Genomic DNA, 26,499 nt, shown 5'->3' on the forward strand with positions numbered 1-26,499 from the left:
CTCATACTCAGAGAAGGTAAGGTACTTGAGCATGGCCGCAGGATCAGTAAGTGAATAAAGGGGATGCAAATCTAGGTCTGTCAGATGTCAAGTCTCAAGATTTTCACCACAAAATCCTCCCTGTGTGAGACCATCAGCCTACCATCCCCTCAAAGAAGATTTCTACTTAGTCTAAAGAATTCAAGAATTCATAGTTTGGAACTGCTCACAGCCTAAAATATTTCCAAATACATTCATCTCCACCCAACTGGGAACAGTGTGATGTTGCTTATTCCACCATTTTGGGCTAACTTGACAAAATATAAGGAGCTATTGCACAATACCTGAGTGATTAATATATTTATACCGAGCCCTAGAACCACCTCAACAATGGAGTACTCATTTCCAGCCTTTGTTCTTCCCAGTTCAGCCTACGTCATGGTACCCTCTACTGTTCTAGTTCCCAACTCCCATTATGGCATTTCTTTCCTTAAAAACTATCTTTCACCCGCTGATGTGCCTCTGCTTAGTGTTCAATGCCCTGTTCATCTTGGATGCAATGTAATGTTTCAGCTTCACCTTCCACTGACCCTCACATTTCAGTACCCACCTCCCCGGTCAAATGAAACCACTAAGGGGTCCGCTCACATGCCCTGACCCTTTGCTAGCTCAGGGTGGAAGTTGAGAGTAAATTTCTCACAGTAAGAAGTAACAGAACAATGAGATACCACTTCACACCTACTATGAGATTGGCTGTATTATAGGATAGCTATAATTTAAAAAGTGGAAAATAGAGGCGCCTAGGAGGCTCAGTGGGTTAAAGCCTCTGCCTTCGGCTCAGGTCATGATCCCAGGGTCCTGGGACTGAGCCCCACATCGGGCTCTCTGCTCAGCGGGGAGCCTGCTTCCTCCTCTCTCTCTCTGCCTGCCTCTCTGCCTACTTGTGATCTCTGTCTGTCAAATAAATAAATAAAATCTTTAAAAAAAAAAAAAAGTGGAAAATAGCACATGTTGATGAGTATGTGGAGAGACCGGAACCCTCATGCACTGCTAGGGAATGTGAAATGGTACAACCACCATGGAAACAGTTCAGCGGTTTCTGAAACAGTTAAACATAGATCTACCATATTATCCAGAAATTCCAAGCCTAGGTACATATACCAAAAAATCGAAAGGAGGGACTCAAACCGATATGAGTACACAAATATTCATAGCAGCATCATTCACAATAGCCAAAAGGCGACAACCATCTAAATGTCCATTAATACGTGAATGGATAAACAAAATGTGGTATATACATGCAATGGAATTTTATACAGCATTAAGAAGGAATGAAATTCTGATACATGCTACACCATGGATAGACTTTGAAAACATTATATTCAGTGAAATAAACCAGATATGAAGGCTACATATTGTATGATTTCATCTTTATGTAATATCCAGAATGGGTAAATCCATAGAGAGAATAGGGAATTAGCAGTTGCCAAGGGCTAGAACGTAGGGGAATGGAGAGTGACTGCTTATTGGGGATGGAGTTTCCTTTTGGGGTTATGATAACATTCTGGAACTAGATATTGCTAATGGTTGCACATTATAAATGTCCTAAATGCCACTGGATTTTATACTTCAAAATTCTTAAAATGATAAATTTTGTCATGTGCATTTTATCACAATAAAATATACAAACTATAGAAATGGCAGGGCACCTGGGTAGCTCAGAGGGTTAAGCCTCTGCCTTCAGCTCGGGTCATGGTCTCAGAGTCCTGGGATCGACCCCTCATCGGGCTCTCTGCTTGGCAAGGAACCTGCTTCCCTGTCTCTCTCTCTGCCTGCCTCTCTGCCTACTTGTGATCTCTTTCTCTGTGTCAAATAAATAAATAAAGTCTTAAACAAAAAAGAAATGACATAAAAACAGCTCTATCATATTTCTTAAAATAACTCATTCAATAACTCATTTATTCAAGGACACTTGCCTTGAGGACAAATGAGGTTCCAATCCTAATGCAATAAATGTTTATCTGGAATTGCTAAAAACAAAAAATTACCCTCAAGCAGATGTCAAAATGAAAGAACTAGGTACCCTTTTTTTGCTATCAAAACTCCAGGCATAATGATTTTTTTTATTAATTTCTTTTCAGCATAACAGAATTCATTGTTTATGCACCACACCCAGTGCTCCATGCCATACGTGCCCTCCATAATACCCACCACCTGGCTCTCCCAACCTCCCACCCCCTCGCCCCTTCAAAACCCTGAGATTGTTTTTCAGAGTCCATAGTCTCTCATGGTTCATCTTCCCTTCCGATTTCCCTCAACTCCCTTCTCCTCTCCATCTCCCTATGCCCTCCATGTTATTGGTTATCAGGCATAATGATTGACATGATGTGTGATTGTGATTTGGGAAGTATTAATGTTTTGAGAAATTTATCAGTTTGGTCAAGATGTCCTAGATTCAAGTCAATTCAGTCAATTCAAGTCAATAATCATCCCTGAGACATAGCAAAAGGGTTCTTAAATGTTTACATCTATATTCCTGAGAAGCTTCATGAAAGAAATTCTGGAGCCCAGTCCTACCACTAAAACTTGCAGTTCAGACATTCATCCATAACTACCAACTATCTATTAATCTATTAATCAATCAGTGGTGAGGAATGAAAAACACTTTGCAATCTCTGCCAGCCCAAAGAGAAGGACAGCCTTGTAGATCCTCACCTTTCGGTACTGGTAACCAAGTAGAAAAATTGTTCAGTCTATCAAATCTTGCAGTTTAGTTTCTATAAAAACAGATTTAATTTCCAGGTAACTTAAATGGACAATACAATCAAAAGAGAAAATGTGCACTCCTCCTACCATTTGGGGCAATGATTTATGTAAAATTTGCAGTTTTTTCAGCTTCAGCCATTTATTGGAAAATATAATTTATTCCTAGAGTCATTATAGACAATCAGTTGGAATAGAGTTTCCAGGAAAAAACATTGTACAATTTAATTTTGGGCACTCTTCCACTTTTTTTTTTTTTCTTACAGCTATTGCTTTTTTAATAACAGTTCTGACTCCAGGACCTTTCAAACTTTTCCTTCATATATCAGCGTCTCAAGTCCTGGGGCTGGTCAAGATGAAGCACAGATCGCATGGTGGACACAGCAGTGACTTTTGAAGCTAGAAGATTCAGATAAAAATCTCTTCTCTGCTTCTTTCTAGTTGGAAAAAATGAGTCCCTTAAGCTTTGTTCCTCTTGATCCCCATCTATAAAATAGGAATTATTAAATCATCTGTCCTCCCTACTTCAGGAGGTTCCTTTGAAGATTAAAACGAAGTGCTGATTGTGAAAGTAAATTGTAAGGAGTGATGTTGAAAACAGTGAGGACAATCAGCAATGACAATTGTTTACTACCTGGTCGTTACTTAAAACGAATCCAACCACTCGCACTCGTCATACCTTCTTCTCTATGGTTGTCAAATTGACTTTCCTGGGAGATTGTCAAAAAAAAAAAACAGGACAAGATGAGCAGACTTATTTTTATTTTGATACCAGTGCCAACAAAAAGGGGAGAAAGCAAAGACCAAAAGATCTAAGATACTTAGATCTAAGTATCTATACAAAGATCTAAGATACTTAGCTCCACAGAGAAAAGGGTTGGAGAGACGAGACTTAAATTTAAGAGTTAGCATGGCGACCCTAGGCCACCTGTGTTTGCTAATTGGCTTCACCCAAAAGAAAAGTAAAATTTCTCATATCTTCATGACAAAAGGAGTTCTCCAACTTGAAGCAGGGAGGTGGAGGAAGTGAGGCTCCTCCCCTCCCAGGAGACTGGGAGAGAGGAGCGCTATAATAGCATTTCATAGGGTGACTCTCTGGGTGGCTCAGTCGGTTACGTGTCTGTCTTCACATCAGGTCATGATCCCAGGGTCCTGGGATCCAGTCCCACATGGCTCCTTCTTTAGCAGGGAACCTACTTCTCCTTCTGCCTGCTGTTCCCCCTGCTTGTGCTCGCTCTCTCGCACTCTCTCTGACAAATAAATAAATAAAATATTTAAAATTTAATTTAAAATTTAATTTTAAAAATTAAAAACAAAACAAAATGGTAGCTTTCAGGCCCTTGAGAAAGACATTTCTGGGTTGTAAAACTGGCAAGAGGCAGTTTGAAAGGTTTACGTCTCAACGGAGTGGAGTAAAGCATATATAATAACAACTTCCCTAAAGTAAATGCTCTAGGAAAAGGGAGATCAGGGCTAATAGTCAGGAAGAAGCCTGTCTAAAGTTAGTGAAGCTAAAGGGTACTTTAAAGCCACCTCAGTCAAGACCTATGAGAAAATAGCAGCAAAGTGATTTTTTACAATTCACATACCATGTGCCAAAGTGTTCTAATTTCACCAGATTTCCTCATAAGAGTGATTAAAAACAATTTTATTCAGGAAAAAAATTGGGAATTAAATGGCAGAATTTACGTTCCCCTGGGTGATGCCTCCTAGTCTTCTTGGGACACAGTGAGATCTGTACTGACGAAAACACAAAATCTCTCATCCTATATGACCTGCCACAGAAACTACCTGTAAGCTCAAACACTGGCTACTATAACCTGAAAACAACAATCTTTGGATGTTACCAATAAAGATGAAAGATTTTGTAATGGAAATCAAAATGCTTTCACTGCAGTCTTTTAGAAACTCTTTCAAGGGGGAAGCTAATAAAATGTAAAAGCTGTATCAAAAAGGAGATAGAGTTAAGAAGTTGAAGAATAATCTCACTCTTCTCTTAAGCTACCAAACCCTCCTGAGCTTCCTTCCCTCCCTACCAGGCCCCTTAATCGATCAACTCAATAACATCTACTGCTTCTTTCTTTTACTAAGCTTCTCGTCCTTATACCCTAACCCTACCTAACAATCCCTAAACTTGTATCAATTCAACAATTTACTTTCTCTACCATCACTGCTATGAAGTTGAGTACTCTTGGAGAAATCTCAAAACTTTACCTACAGGCAGTAATTCATAGGTTCAATTTCTGTAGACAGAATAATGCCCTCCACAAAGATGCTCACGTCCTTCCCCCCAGAATCTGGGAATATGTGACCTTACATGGAAAAAGGAACTTTGCAGATGTGATTAAGTTGGGGATCTCAATGTTGGGAGATTATCCTGGATTATCTAAGTGAGCCCAAGGGTCAAGATCAAAGGAAAAGATGTGAACAACAGACCCAAGGAGATGGGGTGATGAGCTTTGAAGATGGAGGACGAGGCCATGAAACTGAAAATACAGGTGTCTTCTAGAAAGCTGGAAAGGGCAAGGATACAAATCCTCTCCTGGATCCTCCAGAAGAAACACAGCTGGGCAGACACCTTAATTCTAGCCCCACAAGAGTCATTTTAGATTTCTGAAATCAGAACCGTAAGGCAATAAACATGTTGGCTTTCCCAGGTGGCTGCCAACCATGACAGAGCAGATCCTAATGCTTGGTGGCCAACGCCATCTCTTAGCCACCCAGCAAACATCGTGTCCAAGGAGGTACTCTTGGTGGGGAGGTGGTACACCTGCACTAGCAGGGCATCAAGATCTCTGGCAACGTCTACAGAAGCAAGGGCAGACCTGTTGGGGTGTGCTGCCCCATAAGACTACTTGAAGCCCAGGCTGCCCTGTGCCCCCTCTAGGTGTTTGGTGGATCCCATCACCTTATGACAAGTAAAAGTGGATGGGACTTCCTGCCTCTCTGAAGCCTATGTGAAAGGAAGGCGAGCTCTATGGTGCCAGAAGGCTGGCTGGTTGTACCCAGGGATAACAGCCTCCCTGGAAGAGAAAGTGAAGGAGAAAGCCAAGATCCATTACTGGGAGGAAAATAACCCAGCTCATGAGGCATGGAAACAGGACACACACACACACAAAAAACAGGGCGAAGAAAACTGATAAACACACAGAGGTATTTATTAAGCCCCATGGACTCCTGGCCTGAGCATGATAAAGACTGTTTGTTCTTCATGCTTGGCCTGGTCTGCCCTTTTCCATCCCTGTCCTGGATGGGGGTAGGGGGATCTAGGGGCAGCCATCCAGGTGCCAAGGCAGCATGGGACTTAGAGAACTGAGGCACAGAAGCAGCCTTTGTCACTGCACCTGTTTAAAAAAGAACTGACTGCCTTCTATGAATGTACTTCAAATGTACTTTAAACCGCTCTAACAGTTGCGCAGAGGAAATTTGTCTGTGATCTACTAGTTCATGAGAGAGTTTAAAAAAATGGAGAGGAGGGACAACCAGTTACTTTGGTTCTGATATTTGCACAAGTGAGCTGGAAAACTGATTGGAACAAGGCGTCGTGAACAAGGCATCTGTTTCCACTTCCCACATGTCAGATACTGCATGCCGCACCTGTCAGGGAGTTGCTGGTGGGGCAGTGGGAGTCTGGGGTTGCACAAAGGCGTTCACAGTTATAGACTGGGCAGACACACAGTAGAGGCATTGCCTCTGCTGCTTCCCTGTATTCTGTGATTAGAAATGAATATGTTATTTCAAAGTTAATGAGTAAATTGTGTTGTTAAGCCAACTAAGTTTGTAGTGGTATGTTTGGGTGGCAGTAGAAAATGGATACAGTTTCCAGCCTGAGGTGGGTCTTCAAAGCCTCAGAAATTGTGGTGGAGAGACCTCAAAGACCACCGCTTTCAGTTCCCTTCAGCCCTACACGTGCCTGCTGCTCCTGATTTCAACAGGTGCGATTTCTTTGCCTTCCCTGTAAGTCTGGGCTAGCTTCATCGTTTGTGTTGACCAACAGGGTGAGATGGAAGGGACATACTGCCTGTTCTGGGCCTGCCCTTTCAGCAGCTTTTTGCTTTCTCTGCCTTGGTGGCCGGCCACCATATCGGAAGTCTGACTGTCCTGAGACGTTATGCTGCAAGGAAGCCCGCGCTGTTCCAGGCATTCCAGCTGAGGCAGCAGACACCGGAGTGCGGAAACCATCTTGGATTATCCAGCTGGCGCCACAGGAGAAGAACTGCCCAACTGAGCCTAGCTCAGATATCAGAATCATAAATCATACATGGCTGTTTTTTAAGCCACCAAATTTGGGGTGGTTTGTTACCAAGCAAGAAATAGTTGAAACCAAAATATTTCTCACTTGCCATTGTCAACTACTACTACTACTACTACTACTACTGCTACTGCTACTTCGTCTTCTTCTTCTTTTTTAAGATTTTATTTCACAGAGAGTGAGACAGGGAGAGAGGGAACACAAGCAGGGGGAGTGGGAGAGGGAGAAGCAGGCTTTCCGCTAAGCAGGGAGCCTGATGCAGGGCTCAATCCCAGGACCCTGGGATCGCGACCTGAGCCAAAGGCAGATGGATAAGGACTGAGCCACCCAGGTGCCCCACCATTAGTCAACTTCTTCTCCCATCCCCTTCCCTCTCTGAAGATGAACTTTCCCACTATTTCAGAGGAATTCTGGTCTTTCCATCATATTTTCCATTGGCTTCAACCCTAATCTCCCCTACCATATCTGTAGCCACATTGGCATTCTGGTTAATCCCGTCGCGCATCTCAAAGTTTCAATCTTTCAGCAGATTCCTCCACTGTCATCCTCCCTTGGCTCTTTTCTTCAGGTGGTAGGCACACCCAGGTTGATCCTAATCCCTTTAATTACAGCTTCAAGTTACTGCTCTCCTTTTTGAGTCCAAACGCTTTAAAAAAGAGTCTGCACCTGTAGTGTTGACATTGAACCGTCAGTCAGATAGTGAGCTAAACCAGGGGAAGGACCTAATATGGGTGGATCAGAGACAATAGTGTATGTGGGAGTGGGGCAGAGGGGACTGGGGAGGAAGGTCTATCATTTAAACAGAATCCAGTTGTCAACACCAGTAAGTAAAGGTGGGTTTATGACCAGTAGTGGCAGAATCAGGGAGAGGACAAATGTGTAGAGCTAAATGTATTCTGCAGGCTGGGTGTAAGTTCCAGGCAAGGCACAGGGAGGGGACTCAGTCCCGCCAGACCAGGAGAAGGTGCGAGGTTGGAGCCTTGCTTGTCCAGCGGCACATGGTTACTCTTGCTCAGGTAGACAAACAGGCCGTCACAGAAGGACTTGCCTGCCCCAGACTTTTCTATTCAGTGGTGAGGTCTCCGTCTCCATACAGTTAATGGATCATTCTCAGAAAACAGTTAATGCTTAGATACCTACCAACAAAGCCACATTTTCAAATAAAGTAACACTGAGGTAAAATTACCAAGTTAATTATTTCAAATTAGTTTTCCCTGAAGAGATATTTTCTTTGGACCACACATAACTAAAAATCTGCAAACCAGCTTTCCCAAAATAACAAATGAACAACATTTTGGCATTCCTCTAGTAGGGGTGAATTGTTAAGAGCATGAGCTTTGGGATCAGAGAAGAGGACACATGCATATCGAAATAACAGTCCATGTCTTCATGCTGGAAACGGTGAAGATATTATCTTATTTATGCACATGTGGTGATGAGCACCAGGTGTTTTACACAACTAATGAATAATTGAACACTATGTCAAAAACTAATGATGTGCTATATGCTGGCTAATTGAACATAATAATAAAAATATGCCTTCAAAAAATAGTGAGTAATCATAGCAACATATCCCTCAATAAATGGTAAATTATAATAAATTATTAAAATGGAACAATATGCAGCCATTAAAAAATCAAAAAAATATGGTTACTAACATGTTCAATACTTGTAATATATAGCAAAAGGGGAGAAAAGCAAGTTTTCAAATAGTGTGTACATCATAATTGAATTCTTATAACCACATACTTACACAGAAAAATTTTGTAAGGTTATTCACCGATGTGTTAATAGTGGCACTATTCGACTGACATGATCATGAATAATTTAAATTTTGTTTCCAAAAAAAATAGTACATTACAACCTTGCCCTTTGAATGCAAAATATGGAAGAATTTAAAGAGAACCTACCATAAAATATACTATAAGATTTATAATTTTTTTAAAAAGCAAAGGGAAATTAAAGTTGCAGATAGAATTAAGATTGCTTATCAGCTGACCTTAAAACAGGGGGGAGAATCCTGGTATAAACAGGGAGGCAATGTTATCACAGGGGCCCTTCAAAGTATCTGAGGGAGACAAAGGTAAGATTGTTGCAGTGTAAGGATTCAACTTGCCTTTCCTGGCTCTGAAGTTGGAGGAAGGGGCCAGGAGCCATGGAAGACAGGAAGCCTCTAGAAGCTGGAGAAAGCACGGAAACATCCTCCCCAAGAGCCTTGCTTTTAGTCCAGTGAGACCGTCGTCAGACTTGTTACCTACAGAAATATAAGGTAGGAAATGTGTCATTTGAGCTGTTAAATTTCTGACAAATTGTTAATGGCAGCAGTAGAAAACTAATAGTGGCTATATTGTTCAAATCCTATCATTTACCACTGGTGGACTTGGACTTGGGAAGCGTTACTTAATTTTTCTATTCTTATTTATTTATATGTAAAATGAGACTAATAAAATGAGATGAGACAATATATATAATAGAGTAATGCCAGACACACAGTAAGTGCTCAGTGTGTGTTGCCATTGTTGTTTCATTGTTGTTTTGTATTTACCTTTCTCTTTCATTTTTGTCACCAGATTTTACCTGAGAACCGTACTCCAAATATGTCTTTCCTTCAACACCACAAGGCCCCTGCCCGCTGAAGGATTAGTACCCTGAAAGTCCCGAATTGCCTGGAGTACCTTCTTAGAATGTTTTGTTTTTAGCTTCAAATGTCTAACCCATCTTGCTTGTTTCTAGCTTGCTGGAACAAGCCGTACTAACACCATCTTTTAAAAAGAACTTTGCTACTTCTTGAGGACTTAATTACAGTGCTGCTGGTTGATGAGTTTGCATTTTAAACCAAGACCTTGAAATAAACACAGTCATTTCAGTTCTGGATACAAGGCAGAGAAAGTGCATTCTCTGATTAGCCTGTCGTCTTAGGACTGCACCATGACAATGGGATAAAATTAGCCACACTTGCCAATGACCTGATACCCATTATAGATTTTGGCAGTTTCTGAACTCTTAATTCTTTTTAAAGTACATTGTATTTGATATATTGAGGGTGTTTACAGTACATCCAGCTATTTTATCTGAAAAATGTAGTAAGTGTTTGCAGTATTTGATTAACTTAAATAATTTACATTTCCACAAGAGGAAAGTTTTGTTACACACATAAAACATAAAGTCCTTTTATTTTTACTAAGTTCTGGGATCCCCTAAGAAAGCACAATCTTCAACAATGTCCATCTTCAGCCTACAAAGTGTGAAAAAGAGCTTTGCATTAGGGTCTTGCTTTAGTCTGAAAAGTCCCACCCTCCTACGCTTAATGCTTAACCACAAGAGCCCTTTTTATTAGCATTGACAGAAATATACATAAGAAGTATCAAAGAACATTGTTCAGATAAAAGGTTTTTGGGATGCCTGGGTGACTCAGTTAAGTGTCTGCCTTTGGCTCCGGTCATGATCCCAGGGTCTGGCATACAGTCCCACGTAGACTCCTTGCTCAGTGGGGAGCATTCTCCCTCTGCCAGCCACTCCCCTTGCTTCTGCTCTCCATATATATATGTGTGTGTATATATATGTATATATTTCATATATATATGGAATATATATAGGATATTAGGATCTATATATATATGCTCTATCTATCTATCTATCTATATATGTATATGATTAAATGGCTTTTAAAACCCACAGAATTCAAAATAGTACCCTCTCTGGGGGAGTAGGGAGATGGGAAGGGTGAGGATAGTCAAAAGGCAAGTTTCTAGACCCAGTTCTAACACTACCTCACTGCGTGAATTTATGCAAGTAAATAAATATTTTGTGGGTTTTTAAAAAAATTTATCAGTGTCAAAATGCTCACAGATATAACCATCTCCCTGGACCCATGAAATATAATTACAAATATGAAAGCATTTTGAAAAGTTAAGTGCTACATTAAAATTGAATATTATTATAAGTATTCTTACTGTAAGTATGTCAATTTAAGAAACATTTATAAAGAAATGCGTGGCTATAAAAAAAATTATGCCTGAATTTCAACAAAACTGAAAAGATAGAAGGGCATAGTGGGGCAGAGAAAAGGTAGGTGTATAGCCAGACAAGCTTGGCTTCAAACCTTGAGTCTGTTTGTTATTAGCTGTGATATCTTGTATCAAGTACATTTATTCCTTTGAACCTCTGTTTCTTCACCTGTAGAATGGGATAATAATACTAGTCTTATAGGATTGTGGGAAAGATTAATTAACCTATAACAGTAAATCCTACCACTGTGCTGGTGGGAATGAAAACTGGCACCGTATCTGAGGAGAGATACATGGTGATATCCATCACATCAAGCTGATATATCTTTGGAACAAGAAATCCCACTTCAACAAGTTTGTCACAGTCTCACAAAATTATGAACTGATAATTCAAGGTTGTATAATTACAGAGGCTTAGAGATCATCTAAATACACAGACATAATGCACATCTATATAGTAGAAAATTATAAAACTATAGAAAAAGTGAGCAAGTTCTTTGTATATGTATATGGAATGATCCTTGGGATAACTTGTTCAGTGAAAAACCAAGGTGCAAAAGGAAAAGTATGCCATATACCACAATTTGTGCTTTTTTAAAAAAAGAAAAAAATATTAGTTTCATATGCATGAAATATTTATTCAAGGACACACAGGATCGTATCACTTTGGCGACCTTTGAGGAGGGAAACAGGAGGACGGGGGTGGGGAGGAGAGGCACCGTGCATACTCTTCTGGAACTTTCAAATTTTGAATCAACAAATACATCACCTATTTGAAAAAGTTGAAAGGAAGTATGGATGGATGGATGAATCACTTGTAAGGACCTACTTAGCAAGAGGCTTTCATTAAAGTTAAACTGTCCCTGCTCCCCTTCCCCCAGGGGATTCACTTAAAAACAAGTCCCAGAAACCGGCTCCAGGTAACAAAGTCCAGATACAAGGGTGGGTCAGGCCAGGAGGAGACATGGATCAGTCGGGGGTTGCATACTGTCTCTCTAGCTACCAAGGAGTATGGGCCCCTGCCCTTTGGGAGCCTTTTTGGCGCCAATCCTAATCAAGGTGTAATAGGCTGGTTCAAATGTCTACTAAGGTCAATTGTAACTAAATTGGTCACCTAGCATCATTGTGGAGTTTCCTGTGTGTGTTACAATCTCATTGGCCACCTGTGCGTGGCCAGGCCCGACTGCATGGCCTTTGCCCTTAAAAGCTAGTTTGTGAAACAGAGAAGGGTCGCCCTCTCTTGTAAGAGGTGCGTCCCCGAACGTTCGGTTAGATTCTTGATGCTTGGCGCGAAATAAAGCTTTGCTTGACCTTCACTTTATATTAGTCTCACTCCTTTAATCACGGACCCATTATTGGGGCATAACAATCACAATATCTGGCATAAAATAAATGCCCCAAAACTCCTAGCTTTCATTCCCTGCTCCTCTCCTCCTAAATTATCTTAAAACTAAATGCATAAATTTTAACCCTTTCCCAATATCACCCAATGATTTCAAAAATTCAATTCTTTAGTTTAAATAAAATAAACAGTAAGTCTGCCAGTTGAAAAAAAAATCCACATTTCCCTATGGCATCAATTACAGAAAATGAAATAGAACACTCTATCTTTCAGCAGATTCTTTAAAAACAACAGCAACACACAAAGGCCCATTTCAGACCCAAAGTGAGCTCAAGACTCACTTAGAAATGAGAGAACACGCTCGAACACCTCTGTACCTCCTTCCCCAAAGGGAACAAGGTGAACTCTCTTCCTGTAGAGCCTGAGCCACGTCATCCTTCGAATTCAGCCTCCTCTCCCATCTGACCTTTACAGCTACTTTCAAGCAGCAGAAAGAAATTCCCTGATTGAAGTGCCAATGGGGAAGAAAATGTTCCAGGGAAGGGAAGAGGCCAACAAATTCAATAATCCAAGTAGGTGGGAGGACAAAGCAATTTGACTTTATTAACTTTCCCATTTTTCTATATGATTAAAGCAATCCCAGTTACCTACAACTTTCCATCCTTTACCTCTGTGTTCTTTGGACCACTTTTAGAATCCTTTTGGAGTCCTGAGATACAAGAATCAGTTTGAGCTCAGGTGGTATTTCCTACTTCAATTCTCAGATTACCCCCCTCTTCGGTACCTCCCCATCTTCAAGGGTTGGTTCTTCAAAAAAAAAAAAAAAAATTGTGATATCATTGTTTGTTTTTTCTTTTGATCTCATTTACTGCACCAGTCATGCTTTTGCTGCTCAATAAGTGTTTAATCATGACAATGAGTGTAAGGGTATAGAGATGTACATGACATAGGACAATGGAAAAGAAATAATAACGCCAGACAAGAATGCTGAAGGGGAAGCAATGTGGGCTGCCATAAAAGTCAAAAGAATGAGGACAGTAGGTGCCATATGCCCATTAAGGAGGGAATCACTGTGGTCTGAAGGGACTGGAAAGATTTCAGCACTGTTGGGTACTAGAGAATTTGGATAATCCAATGAAGAGGGGAGGACATCCCAGGTAGGAGAAATTGTAAGTGAAGGTATGGAGATGGAAAATCTAAACCACATTCAATAAACACAGATTTTTTAATTAATTAATTAAAATAAAAATAAACCATATTCAGGCAGGAGTTGTCAGTTTGAGGTAGTATTTCCCAAAGTGTGTACCAGGTAACACTGGAATACTGAAAGATTTTAGATGATATAAGGAAAACCACTTTATATTTTAACTTTTTTTTTTTTTTTTTTAAAGAGAGAGAAAGAGAGGTGGGGAAGGAGAAAAGGGGAGGTAGAGAGAGAATCTAAAGCCAGCTCCACACTTAGCCCGGAGCCTGATACGGGACTCAATCTCATGACCTAAGATCATGACCTGAGCCTAAATCAAGAGTCATACGCTTAACCGACTGAGCCACCCAGGCACCCCTATAGCTGTGCTATTTTGAGCAAATCCGTTAATCTTCTGCAGTTAAGTTTTCTCATCTATCAGATGAAGAAATTAAACTAGATTATTGGTTACTAATTTTTTTTTTAGATTCTGTGAACTATTAAAATTTCAAAGAACAAAAGGAAACATGACAGAGGGATTGAAATTTAATTTTGCCAAATATGGCAGGGATTGGCTAATTTGTCACTAATTCTGCTTCTTCTTCCTCCTGAGCATGTAGCTAACCTGTATTTCCCAGCCTCATTTGCTGAGAAGTTTGGCCACATAGTGAGCTCTGGACCATCTAATGGAGCAGACCCACAAGATGAAAGGGGTGTGGGTCCCTACATGAATGTGAGTAATGATCCTTATATTCAGATTTTACTTGAGGGATACATGAACTTTATTGGGTTAATCCACTAATATCTGGGGATTATAGCAGCTGTCATTACTTATCATGAGTCACATGCTAAGTAAAGACATTTTAAAATTATCATCTCCTATCACAAAGAAAGGACATTTTAACATCAAAATTATAGGAAGCGTACAATCTTAGAAACTGAAACAGTCCTTCAGATTGAAGAGCTAACTTCCTGAAAAACCCATTGCCTTGAACCTGCTTTTTCTCATTTCACCATGAATGCATGAAAACTTCATTATAGACAGTCATTGGCCCTTGAACAAACATTAATCTTTAGGACAGATGATTCTCCACTCAATCAGAACTCAAGTAACAGGCTGAATTCACCTGCTCAAATAAAGCTGTCAAGAAGCAGCCTCTCTCCATCTCCTGGCTCTGTCACCCCGTGTTGCTTCCTTTCCAACGGGGTAAATGCTCATGGTGGGCTTCATTCCTCCAGGCTAACATGAGCATTATTCCAGGTCCAGAGGGGAGAGAAGCCTTCTTCCTCTTGTTTCATGGAAAGTCCCAGAATCAGTTCTGCTCGGATCATCTTGGGTCATGTGCCCACCACCAACCAAACCCTGCAGCCAAGAGGCCAGCTGGGCTCCATGGCCACGCCTGGGTCACATCCAGGGGTGCATTCCCAAGAAAAAACATGTGTGTTCTATTACCCAAAGGAAAGAGAATAAGTTCCATAAGGCCAAAACAGCAGATACTGCAACTTCCAATGCCTCTTCACACTGAAATCCTATTTGTAACTGGGTCAATCTGGTTTGAAGAAGCATACAGAATATCAAAGTAGCCCATGGTATTCCTCACAGCTGGGTACCATAATGCGGTGGATGACCGTAAGCAAGAATTCTGACCAGCTTTTCAGAGGGATTTAAAACAAAGTAGGGGAGGGGTGCCCGGGTGTCCCAGCTGGTTAAGAGTTAGACTCTTGGTTTCCATTCAGATTGTGATATCAAGGTTATAAGATGGAGCCCCATGAAGCCCAGGGCTCAGTGCCCAGCGGGGAGTCTGCTTGAGATTCTCTCTCTCCCTCTCTCTCTGGCCCTCCCCCTCACTTATTCTCTCTCTCTAAAATAAATAAATAAATAAACAAACAAATAAATAAATCTTTTTAAAAGGAAAGAAAGTGTAGAAGAATCAGTTTACAAAGAAGCACTGTGAGGATCAAAGAGTAAATGAATAATAATCAAGAAGGCACTTATTTCCCAAAATGTGTTATTATCCATATGAAGATAGATGTAGATGCCAAATTCTTGGGCTTAGGCAGGCTTACTAATTTCAAATGTGAGCTTTGCTTTTTATTTGGAGCATAAGAACAAATGAGATAAATTTGGGATAATTAAAAACTCGGTTTCTCCATCTATCATAATATTTTTATATGCTATTAGTGTCAGTCCATCTGTGAGAAAAGACTCGAAGACATCCAGCACTCAGTATCATCAAGGCCACATCATTTTTTCCCCTTCTCAATCTAGTGCCCCCCTCCCTCTTAAGCGGGTGATTCTTGGTATCATTTAATGTATCATTTAATTTTACTTTACCCAGATTAGTACAAAGTTTCAGTCTTTCAGTCTAAGGGCTTTTGAATTTAGTATCTCCAAATCCTTTGAAAGACCTGTGCCATCATTTTGGCTCCTTTTATTCTAATTATACAAGAAGGCTGGATTTATTTTCCTATTTTTCAACAATCTAGCCAAGTCTCATAAAATGTAACCCAAGCATAAGCCTCCAGAAATAACTGGACAATGACGAACTTTCAAACCTAGTGCAGATTAAAACTATAATATCATTCTCCATTACCCGATATTTTTCTTTTCATCTCTGTTATCATTAATTCAGTCAAGATTCCTTCAATATGAATTCTCCACACAGCAATGGATTTGTTTCTGTTCTTTCTGTCCATATTTGTCTCTCTCAGGCAGATGTGAAGGCCAATGTCTGCTTTTATTGCTTCAAGGCTATTCTCTGCCCTGAATCACCACTTAACACTGCACTTTCATTTTTTTTTCCCCTCAATGAGAAGAAAAAAATCCATAGGCCCCCACATTCACTTGCTATTTCTCATATATCATAACATGTGAGGTAATTGTATTGTTGAAATATTGGAAACTTTGAAAACATTTACTATTATTAAGATGAAAATTAAATGTATGGATAAAATCTAGAGTTTTTTTTTTTTTTTTTTTTCCTAAAGATAGCTGGTATTTTTAAAGTACTGTCAGATATCAAGGGATAGGGATGCCTGGGTGGCTCAGTGGCTTAAGCATCTGCCTTTGGCTCAGGTCAAGATCCTAGGGTCCTGGGATTGTGTCCTGCATGGGGCTCCTTTCTCCACAGGGAGCCTGCTTCTCCCTCTGCCTGCCCCTTCCCCTGTTTGTGCTTTCTCTCTCTCACTGACAAATAAAGAAATAAAATCTTTTTTTAAAAAAAATTGAGGGACACGCAATCACTCATTCTTTTAACAAATACTTATTGAATCCCTGAATGTGTCAGTCCGTGTGGTCTGGGAGCTGAGGACACAGCACTGACCCAAGCACTAGCTCTCGCCCTTACAGAGATTATATCCCAAAGGAGGAGCAGGAAAGAAACACCAACACAATTGTTAGAAAAACTGGGTCAAAAGGTAGAGACTGCCTGATGGAGAACACTGTTTTGGAAGTCTTCTCTCAGGATGTAATATCTCAGCTGAGAGCAGGGTATAAGAAAAAGGCAGTCGTGCTGTGGAGTTGGATGGGGACAAATATCCAGGAAGAGGGAACCCATATGCAAAAGTCTGGAGGTTGGAAAATGTTCCCCCAAGTTAGAGGCTAGAAAGGAGGTTGGTGTGGTTCAATCATTATTTTCACTCATCTCTGTAAATACCCCATTCAGAGACATTCTTTGTTGTCTTCACTTAACACACCATTTTAGTTTCATGGTTATGTCACTCACTTCTTAACTTTAATTATGACTTATTTTACTTATGCATTTAGGTCATTGTGACTTCTCTGAATGAGTTTGTCTTCACCACTAGAGAAGCCTTTTGAGAGTCAGTGTATTAAAAGCATCAGCTACCAGGCCAGTGGTCAGGAAGAGTTAATAGACATCCCCCAAAGATCTGGTTTACTGCCAAGAAATCCTGTATACCCAGAGGGAATCTGGCTGGGTCTTTGTAGCCATCTGGTATTTAAAACAAAACCCATTGTGCAGAAATGGCCAGTATTTTAAACATACAATATACCCCATCTAGGTTTTAAATGTATATGTATTTGAATTAGGCTGCGCTCATCTTTGCCTTCGAGTGCCCTGGTTTTAGTAACATTCCAACCTAACAAAATGTCATGTAAAAAAGATGGAAGGAGCAGGGCTTGATTGTCTCTTTTGAGCTCTGCAGGATCCTGGTGTCTGCTCCATCTGCTTCCTGTAAACACGGGGCCGATCACAAATCAGCCGGTCTGAAGATGACAAAATGCTGACTGCTCGCCCTAGCTCTGCTCCAGCTCTCTGGGCAAGTGGGAGGAGAGGCTTCCTTGGCAAGGATGGAGTAACCATTGAGAGGATGAACTATGATGTCAGAAAGACCTGACTATAAATTCTAGGCTGCTATTCACCAGCATGAAGAGCTTAGTCCCTAGGTGACTTACCTAACCTCTCCGAGCTTCACTTCTAGCAATTATAGAAGAAGGATAATAACTATGTATTTAAGGGGCACCTGGGTGGTTCAGTGGGTTAAAGCCTCTGCCTTTGGCTCAGGGTCCTGGGATCAAGCCCTGCATCAGGCTTTCTGCTCAGCAGGGAGCCTGCTTCTCCCCCTCTCTCTCTGCCTACCTCTCTGCCTACTTGTGATCTCTGTCTGTCAAATAAATAAATAAAATCTTTAAAAAAAAACTATGTATTTGATTTGTTGTGAGAATTAAGTACAAGAACGTATATACAATTTGTGGCACACAGTAGGTGTTTAACTGTAGCAGGTGTCATTTTTATTAATGCCTTTATAGTCCATTCTTCAGGTGAGAAACACCTGCTAAGCAATTATCAATCCACAAAGAGGGAGCAGGGTATACAAGTTAAGCAAACTACCAAGACCATATTGTACCAGGTCCAATCACTACATCTGCCCTGTCCCCCTTATCTAAGGCTAGGGACCTCAGTAGGACCATTTACCTAAGGGCCCTCACTGATAAGAGATCTCCTATTTAGACACTGTTAGATAGATACCTTGTAAGGTGATTCCAACATGAACTTCCTACCTCCTTGTGCCTCCTTTTCAAGGGTCTTTAAGTCTTTTTTGGATTCCCACATGGGGAAAAAAAAAAAAAAAGAGTAACAGGTAGCAACATTCACTTCCCCTACCAATTCTAAGAAAGGTCCGTTAAACCCTTATCTCATGAGTACCTGGTGACCTCAAAATTTTAGAGAAATAAAAAAATAGCCGCTTCCAACACAATAAAAGGGCCTAGAATGTCCTGTTGGAGATATAATGTAAAACACCTGAAACTTACAAATAATTTCAGGCGCTCATCACTTGATGGCATGATTTGGTATTTGTAACTTAGTAATAGCCAACCAGTGTTATAAATGCCTCTCTCTTACTCGTCACACCAGAGTAGACTCTGTTAGAATGACAGATTTTCTACAAAGAAATAATACTGGACTTGAAATATTACATTAAAGCAAGAACATAGAGAAAAACAATTCCTAGGCATTTTGCAGATCCCTCTACTTGATGTGTAACCATTCCTGAGGCCCTGACGGGACGCTTCTTGAGGCTAAATCCCAGCAATGGCCCCAGTGAGCTCTCCCTCTGGATCCAGTGTCCCTCTGCTTGGACATGAGAATATCAACAGGAAGCCTCAAGGCCCTAGCTGTCTTCTGACCTTTGTTATCTCTTGTTGACCTGTGTCCCAAGGCTTGAGACCCAGTTTGGTGATGGGTTATCTGAAAAGCATCCACTGTTCCAGGAGAACTTCTCAAGGAAGTGGTCCTGGGGCCAGTGGAAACATTTGAGTTTATGGCAGTGGCAAGTCTACTTCCTCAGCTGCCAGATCCTCTGCCTCCCCTGACTTCACTTCCTGCCACTGGGCTCCTTACTCCTTCTTGGCGTTCTTTCAGCTCTCCTCATACAAACTGTTCTTCCCCTCCTCAAGTCTGAGCACATGCTGTTTTTTCCTAATTGAAACTTTTCCCCAGACCAGCTACACTCTTTCAAGGTCCACTGCAAAATTAAAAAGCAGGTGTTCTTATTCAAAACTCGTTAATAATTTCAAGTTGGTGACAGCAAAGCTTTACACCAAGCGTGGGACCCTTCTAAGCATGGGGACCTAAGCAAGTAAACACGGCTCACACACACAAAAACTGGCCCCACTTTTCTTCTGTTCTTTACATAGCTGGCTGTTCATCACTGAGGTCATCATTTCTAATTATGCTCTTTCAGTTTCTTTTTTGTTTTCTTTATGGCACTTATCAAAATTTTAGATGTTGAATGATGAGCTCACTTTTTTGGGTCTAGCTCCCCCACTCAAACTCCTTTTACACTATAAGCTGCATAAGGGCAGAGGCTACATTTAGCCTCGACCACATGGATCTCCAGTGCCTCCAACTGTGTCTGACATAGTGGACACTTACTAAATACATGTTGTGGAGCACCCGGGTGGCTCAGTTGGTTAAGCATCCAATTCCTGATTTCTCAGGTCATGGTCTCAGGGTGGTGAGATCAAGCCCCACGTCAGGCTCCCCACTCATCAGGGAGTCTGCTTGAGAGTCTCTCCATCTGCCTCCCCCCCCACTTGAAGGCACTTTCTCTCTCTCCAAAATAAATGAATAAACCTTTTAATAAATAAATAAATGCACGTTGCATGGTTAGATTAATTTATGTTTCTTTGCTTTCAGCTACAAGCTACTTTTAGCAATTGAAATCTTTGGTGCATAAAATAGATGTAGACTTGTCAGAGAGAAAGCAGGAACCTCTAAGAGTGATCAGTGCTTGAGCTGAGTCAGGGTAATGGTAGTCTCCCTTCCTCTGAGAAACTGCGTCTTGTTTCCCCAAAGATGGCTTGCTTTCTAGAATCATCTCATTGCTTTTAAGATTTCTGATCTACCCAAATTTTCATATTTTTCCTGTGTAAAGAAAACCTCCCAGTCATTCTATGAGGCATATTTGGAAATGGAAAAGATGGATAGGATGATGTCTCTGTGCGAGAAGTGAATAAGGAGTTATTCTGACACCGACTGGTGTGGTATAGACTGTGGTGAATTCAGACACCGACCACCCAGACTTAGCACAGACCCCACAGGTTGAAGAGCCGGTACCCAACCACACACACTTCACACACCAGCTGTAAGTGGAGTCCCCAGGCCACCCACACTTCCGTCCAATTGGCTGTCTACTTGAGTTCTCTGGGGGAGAGGACAGGCCTCTCAGGCAGGTTTGGAGTGGCTTGATGGAGCAAAGAAAGGAGACTGGCCCAGGTTTTTATTGCAGTCAGGAGCTTAAATCTCCTGCAAGTGCCAAAGGAGAGAAGGTTTTCTTATCAGCTGATAGAGATGTGGGGGCACCACAGGAAGAGGGAAGGTGACACGTAAATGTTGGCAGTCAAACACCAAAATACGGAGTCAGACTCATCACTGTACATACTAAAGAAGACAGAATGTACTACACTTCCCCACTCACACATCACAGAGCTTCAAAAACTATCATGCAAGTTTTTGTTTCTTCTAAACTTCTTCCCACTTCCCTACACCCAACAGATTATTTTGAGGTAAAACCTAAGCATCAGACCATTTTATTTACCAATATTTTACTTCATGTCTCCAAAATACAGATGCTCCTTTTAAAAATACAACTATATTTTCATCATCAAACCCAAACAAATCAACAATAATTCCTTAATATTATTAAATATTCATTATGTGTTCGTATTTCTACAACTGGCCTATATTATTTTCAAAGCTTCTTTTATTGGAATTTGGATCCAAAGAACATAATTCCATTTAGTTAATATGACTCTTAAGTCTTTAATAATTTATAGGTTCCTACTATATCGAATTATTTTTTCCTTGCAATTTTATTGCTAAGGAAACTGGGTTGTCTGTCTTATGGATTTTCCCCATAGTCTAACTTTTGCTGTTTGTATTCTCAGTATGTCTTTCAACATGGTCCTCTCTGACTCTGCCCCTCCTGCCTCCCCCTTATAAGGAAACTTGCAAACTAACACCGGATAACTTCCCCATCACAAAATCCTTAATCACATCTGCAAAGTCCCTTTTGTTTATGGTAGCACATTCACTATTTCCAGGAATTCGGCCTACCACACTGGGTCAGTTGGAATGCCAATAGCCCTGGCCACAGAGATTTCTGAAGAATGAGCGTACAGTCCAATCAGAGACAATGAGAGAATTTTCTAAGGTTGGTATGTGGATGTTGAGAGATTTCTCTCTTCCTACCATGGTTGTTTATCAAAATTGCTGTGAATGGCCATCTTGCCTGACACACAGAAAGTGACGCAGACTCAAATTAGCCTGGAACAGTTAAAAGCAAGGAATAGACAGGTGTGTGGGAGAGAGTGGGAAAGGCCCACACTTCTAGCAATATCCTTAAAGTCCCCTTATGTAGTACATTCTGAGAATAGTGCCTCCATCCATGAATATCTCAGGACCATGGTTCAATTCATTCTCTTATTAATTAAGCTAATTTAAGCAAGGATTATTTTTTCCATACTAATGAAATTGCTTATCTGTCCACTGATCTCTAATCTCTAGGTCAGATATGAGGTCAGTGTACTTCTCTGGCTTAAATGCTTCAAACAAATCATTGGGAAGAACTTATTTTATACTCAGGCTTTTGTGGTTAGAATTTCTGCTGCTTTTCTCCACATGAGAAAAAAAGGAAAAGAAAAGACTGCATGTGGCATCTTTCCAATGAGAATATAACACCTTTCCTCCTGTGCCACAGTTCTTCTCAGTGGCAGACTTCTTTACCAAATATCTTTGGTTTTTTAAGCCTTAATTTTCTTTTCAAAAGGACTCATTTGTTTAATTATCCGCTAACACTCATTTCTGCAAACTGAGTTGAGACACGGGCTACACGGAACTGAAGTGGTTTCTTAAAAGAGCTGTGTATTCTTTGTAGAAAACAGAATTCTAAACAAAATTTAAACATGTTTGTTTTTTTGTTTTTTTGTTTTTTTTTTGTAGAGACATCAAAATTTTGCACTCACCATAAGGTACAACATTATTTTTCTCAATTTGGGGGTCTTTTTCACAGACCAGCTTACTTCATGGAGAAATAAATGTCTTCAGTGTGGATCAGTAATTAGTTACATAGATCCACAAGCCTCTCCCCACCCCAACACACACACACACACACACACACACACACACACACACACACATATATCAAATTTTCAGCGTTCTATATTCTTCGTTACACTTCTAACTCAGGATTAATTTCCACTTGTGATTTCTTTCTACGGCTTATTATATAATCAGCTTAATAAATCTACTTCAAAATTTAAGCCACTGAGCGTTGTCAAGAGGTCCAGCCTGCCTTCTGTGGTGAGTCTGGAGACTGCTCAGCACAGACAACCGGTCACTGCCACCAATGGTTTTGGCTCCATTGCCAGCGTGTTTGCTATGAGGTGACAACATTTTTATCTGACTTCTGCTAAAATTAACCTCACTTGGAATACAGTCTTTCTGTTTCATCAGTATAATTACTGGCCCTAGAGTGCCTTTCCAAAGCTGTTGTTTATAATGATTCATGTAGCAGAAAATATACAACTTCGTTCTCGAGAGCCAAGCAATGACAATTTCATCCTGTGGCAGAGAAAATGCAAAAACAATCAGTATGAAAACCTAAAGGTCAAGATCTCTTCCTCTTCGAGTGAATCATTTTTTTGGTGAAGGAAACACACGTACATAACACATACACACAGAGAAGCCTGCACTTTGAAACACCTCTCATTTTTAAAAATCAATGACCAACATCTCTTTGGTGGCTCATCTCATCCAGGTTGATTAGAAACTGGGTGAACCATAGGCAAGGGCAAAAGGAGGGACCCCTTCTGGTATTGCTTCCAGAACCAGGAGAAGACCCTGACCTTTCTCCAAATGCTAGTAAGTGACAGACATGTCCCTATTAGTGCTCCATTCCTCTAGCATAACAGTTGGATGTGACCAAAATGCCAACACCCCTGAGGCAGGTTAGTGTCCAAACTTCTTTCTTCCTCTGTGTGCAGGATGTACAGGTTCTTCCCAGCATCAAGTTTAGCTTGAAACAACAGCTCTCAACCTCACCTGTACATCAAAATCTCCTAGGAAGCTTTAACAAAGCACAACTGAAAGGGTTCTACTTTAGAAGAGTGAATCAGAATCTCTGGGGGTGGGGCTTAGGCACGAGTATTTTTTATTTCTGTTGCCTCCGGAGACATGTCTAGGAAGTCGTTGCAGTGGATGACGACAAAGAGGTTGCTGCCTATGTTCTCCTTTAGGATTTTGATGGATTACTACCACACATTTAGATCTTTCATCCATTTTGAGTTTATTTTAGTGTATGGTATAAGAAAGGGGTCCAGTTTCATTCTTCTGCACGTGGCTGTCCAGTTTTCCCAATACCATTTGTTGAAGAAACTGTCTTTCTTCCATTGGATCTTCTTTCCAGCACCAGTATTTTTTCAAGTTCAAATGCCCTGGAACTCCCAACATGGGGTTATGATTGTGAAGCTAGAGGGCTTGGATATGAGAAAGGAATGGAGAAGACAGGAGCTAGGTGTCCAACATGCAGGCACAGTGTGTGCCACTGAGAAACCCCACCCAGGAAGAAAGGAATAAAAGAGGGACAGACCTGACAAGGCTGTCCACATATGAAGGAGAACTTGGCTACACTCAAACCTCTACCCCAAAATCTGCATATATTCACTCTAGGTCTACCTGACCAGTGGGGTTGGTTCTCCATCTGTTGGTGGGGAAGGAAGATGTGACCTAGGTAGAACTTGCCAATTGGAGCACCGAAGCCCTCGGAAAAGTGATTGGCTTGAGGAACCCAACCCGTGCCAGTCGGAACCTAGAACCCTTCAGATACAGAACTTTTACCAGAACTACTAGGGAAGAAGTTCTCTTTCCACTGAGACTGCTAAACTGCCTAAAATCTAAGTCTAGACCTGCTCCTGCTAAGCTGCCATACTGGGGAAGAAGCTGCCTGAGAATGAAGCCAACATGGAGGAAAACACTCCAGGATGAAGAGAGCCGATCCTAATGGCATTCTACGAACACTGGATCTTTTTTTTTTTTAAGATTTTATTTATTTATTTGACAGAGAGAGATCACAAGTAGATGGAGAGGCAGGCAGAGAGAGAGGGAAGCAGGCTCCCTGCTGAGCAGAGAGCCCGATGTGGGACTTGATCCCAGGACCCCGAGATCAGGACCTGAGTCGAAGGCAGTGGCTTAACCCACTGAGCCACCTAGGTGCCCCCGAACACTGGATCTTACCTCACATATTGCCTAGACTGTGGTGATAGGAGTTAATAAACTCGTATGCTTGAGTCATTTTGAGTTGCATTATCTATAAATTAAAATAAAGAAGAATTCTGAATAGTTGACAAGTACAGAAGCCCAAGTGAGTCGATGAAATCTCTAGGTCAGATCTGCTATTGTCCCACTCTTAAGGTTAGACCAGGTTACACTTAGCTAAATAAATGAAATTGAGATTCTCAAAGTGTTTCAAAGTTAATAGGTTAATAGACTTCTCACTTTAGTTGTAAATAAATATCACAAAGAAGAGTTGTGCCTTTAACTGTGTTCCTAATTTTAAGAAAATCTACTCAGTATTTTTTTTTCTTTTTTGCTATTTGGGTTAATCTGAGTTGGATTAATTATAGCATCAGTTCATTATTACCAACACTTAATCCCCATGGTGAATCAACCTCTCATGAAAAACTAGTTTACAACTTTAAGTGGAAAAAGAAAACAAAACCAGTTTTCTGCAACACACATTCTAATAAGTTGGGTTTCTATGTACATCATAGTCTAGTCTGGAACTACAAATCAATAATCTTTGAAAATACTGAAATCAGCATTATAATATTTTAGGAAAGCTGAATGCCCTTCATAGCAAACAGAGACAAATATACACTTTCATGATAAGATATAGAATAAGTTTATATTTAACTTAAGTTTTATAGTCACGGTTTTGAAAATATTTGTCACCTTCACCTTATCCATCTAACATGTAATGGACGATTCAAGTCTTGTCATGCAAATCTCATGTGTCAACAGACTCAGGGTCCTTCCCAGCTCTTTGTAAATAATGTCTAGTTGGAACTGGACATCCATCAAATTCAGTTACACTTTTTAACCAAACTTGATTTAAATAAGGGATTATTATTTCCTAATTTTACAGGTCTGTGGTTGAAATGCCCCAATCTTGTGCTCCCCTGTGAAGCAAGCAAGTAAGACTTTTGGATAAGGTGTTAGGGAGAAGACTCCACAAGGGGGGAGGAATGAGCTTAGAGCCAAACCATGTGAGTCAACGGGTTTCAGGCACAAGGCTAAACCACAACATGTGGATGTGGGTGTCACAGTTCAAACCAATGATCTGGCCTCTATCCTAACTGACACTCTTTAAATGTGTTGAACATTTAGTGATGTGTGATCTGCCAGCATGCAGTTTTTGTTTATTGGCTGTTTGGTTCCATGTTGTGATCGCTGTTGTTGTTTTATTTATTTGACAGGCAGAGATCACAAGTAGGCAGAGAGGCAGGCAGCGGTCAGGGGGGGGAGCAGGCTCCCTGCCAAGCAGAGATCCCAATGTGGGACTCGATACTAGGACCCTGAGACCATGACCTGAGCCGGAGGCGGAGGCTTAACCCACTGATCCACCCAGGTGCCTGATTGCTGTTGTTTTAATTTCCACTCTAGAAGTCACTGCTTTCTTCAGCAGGAATGGGACTAATTAGTGTTTCCATCATTATGTAAGAGGTTGCATATGGAAACCTGAAGTAACTGGTTCTGCCTTATCCCAAACATATCTTAACATATCTTAAAAACTAGTGACCTGACTGACCTGCTTTCTGATCCTGCCTTTAGCCCATCACTTCTGGTTTGGAGCAGACCATTGTGTGGACTGAATCTTAGTACTGGGGTAGCTGTTGTCCTTGAGGCTTGGGGTGTTTGCTCTGAGATTTTACTTCCTGAGGTATGTGCAT

The sequence above is a fragment of the Lutra lutra genome, chromosome 5 (assembly GCF_902655055.1).
Source record: "Lutra lutra chromosome 5, mLutLut1.2, whole genome shotgun sequence".
Lineage (NCBI taxonomy): Eukaryota > Metazoa > Chordata > Mammalia > Carnivora > Mustelidae > Lutra > Lutra lutra.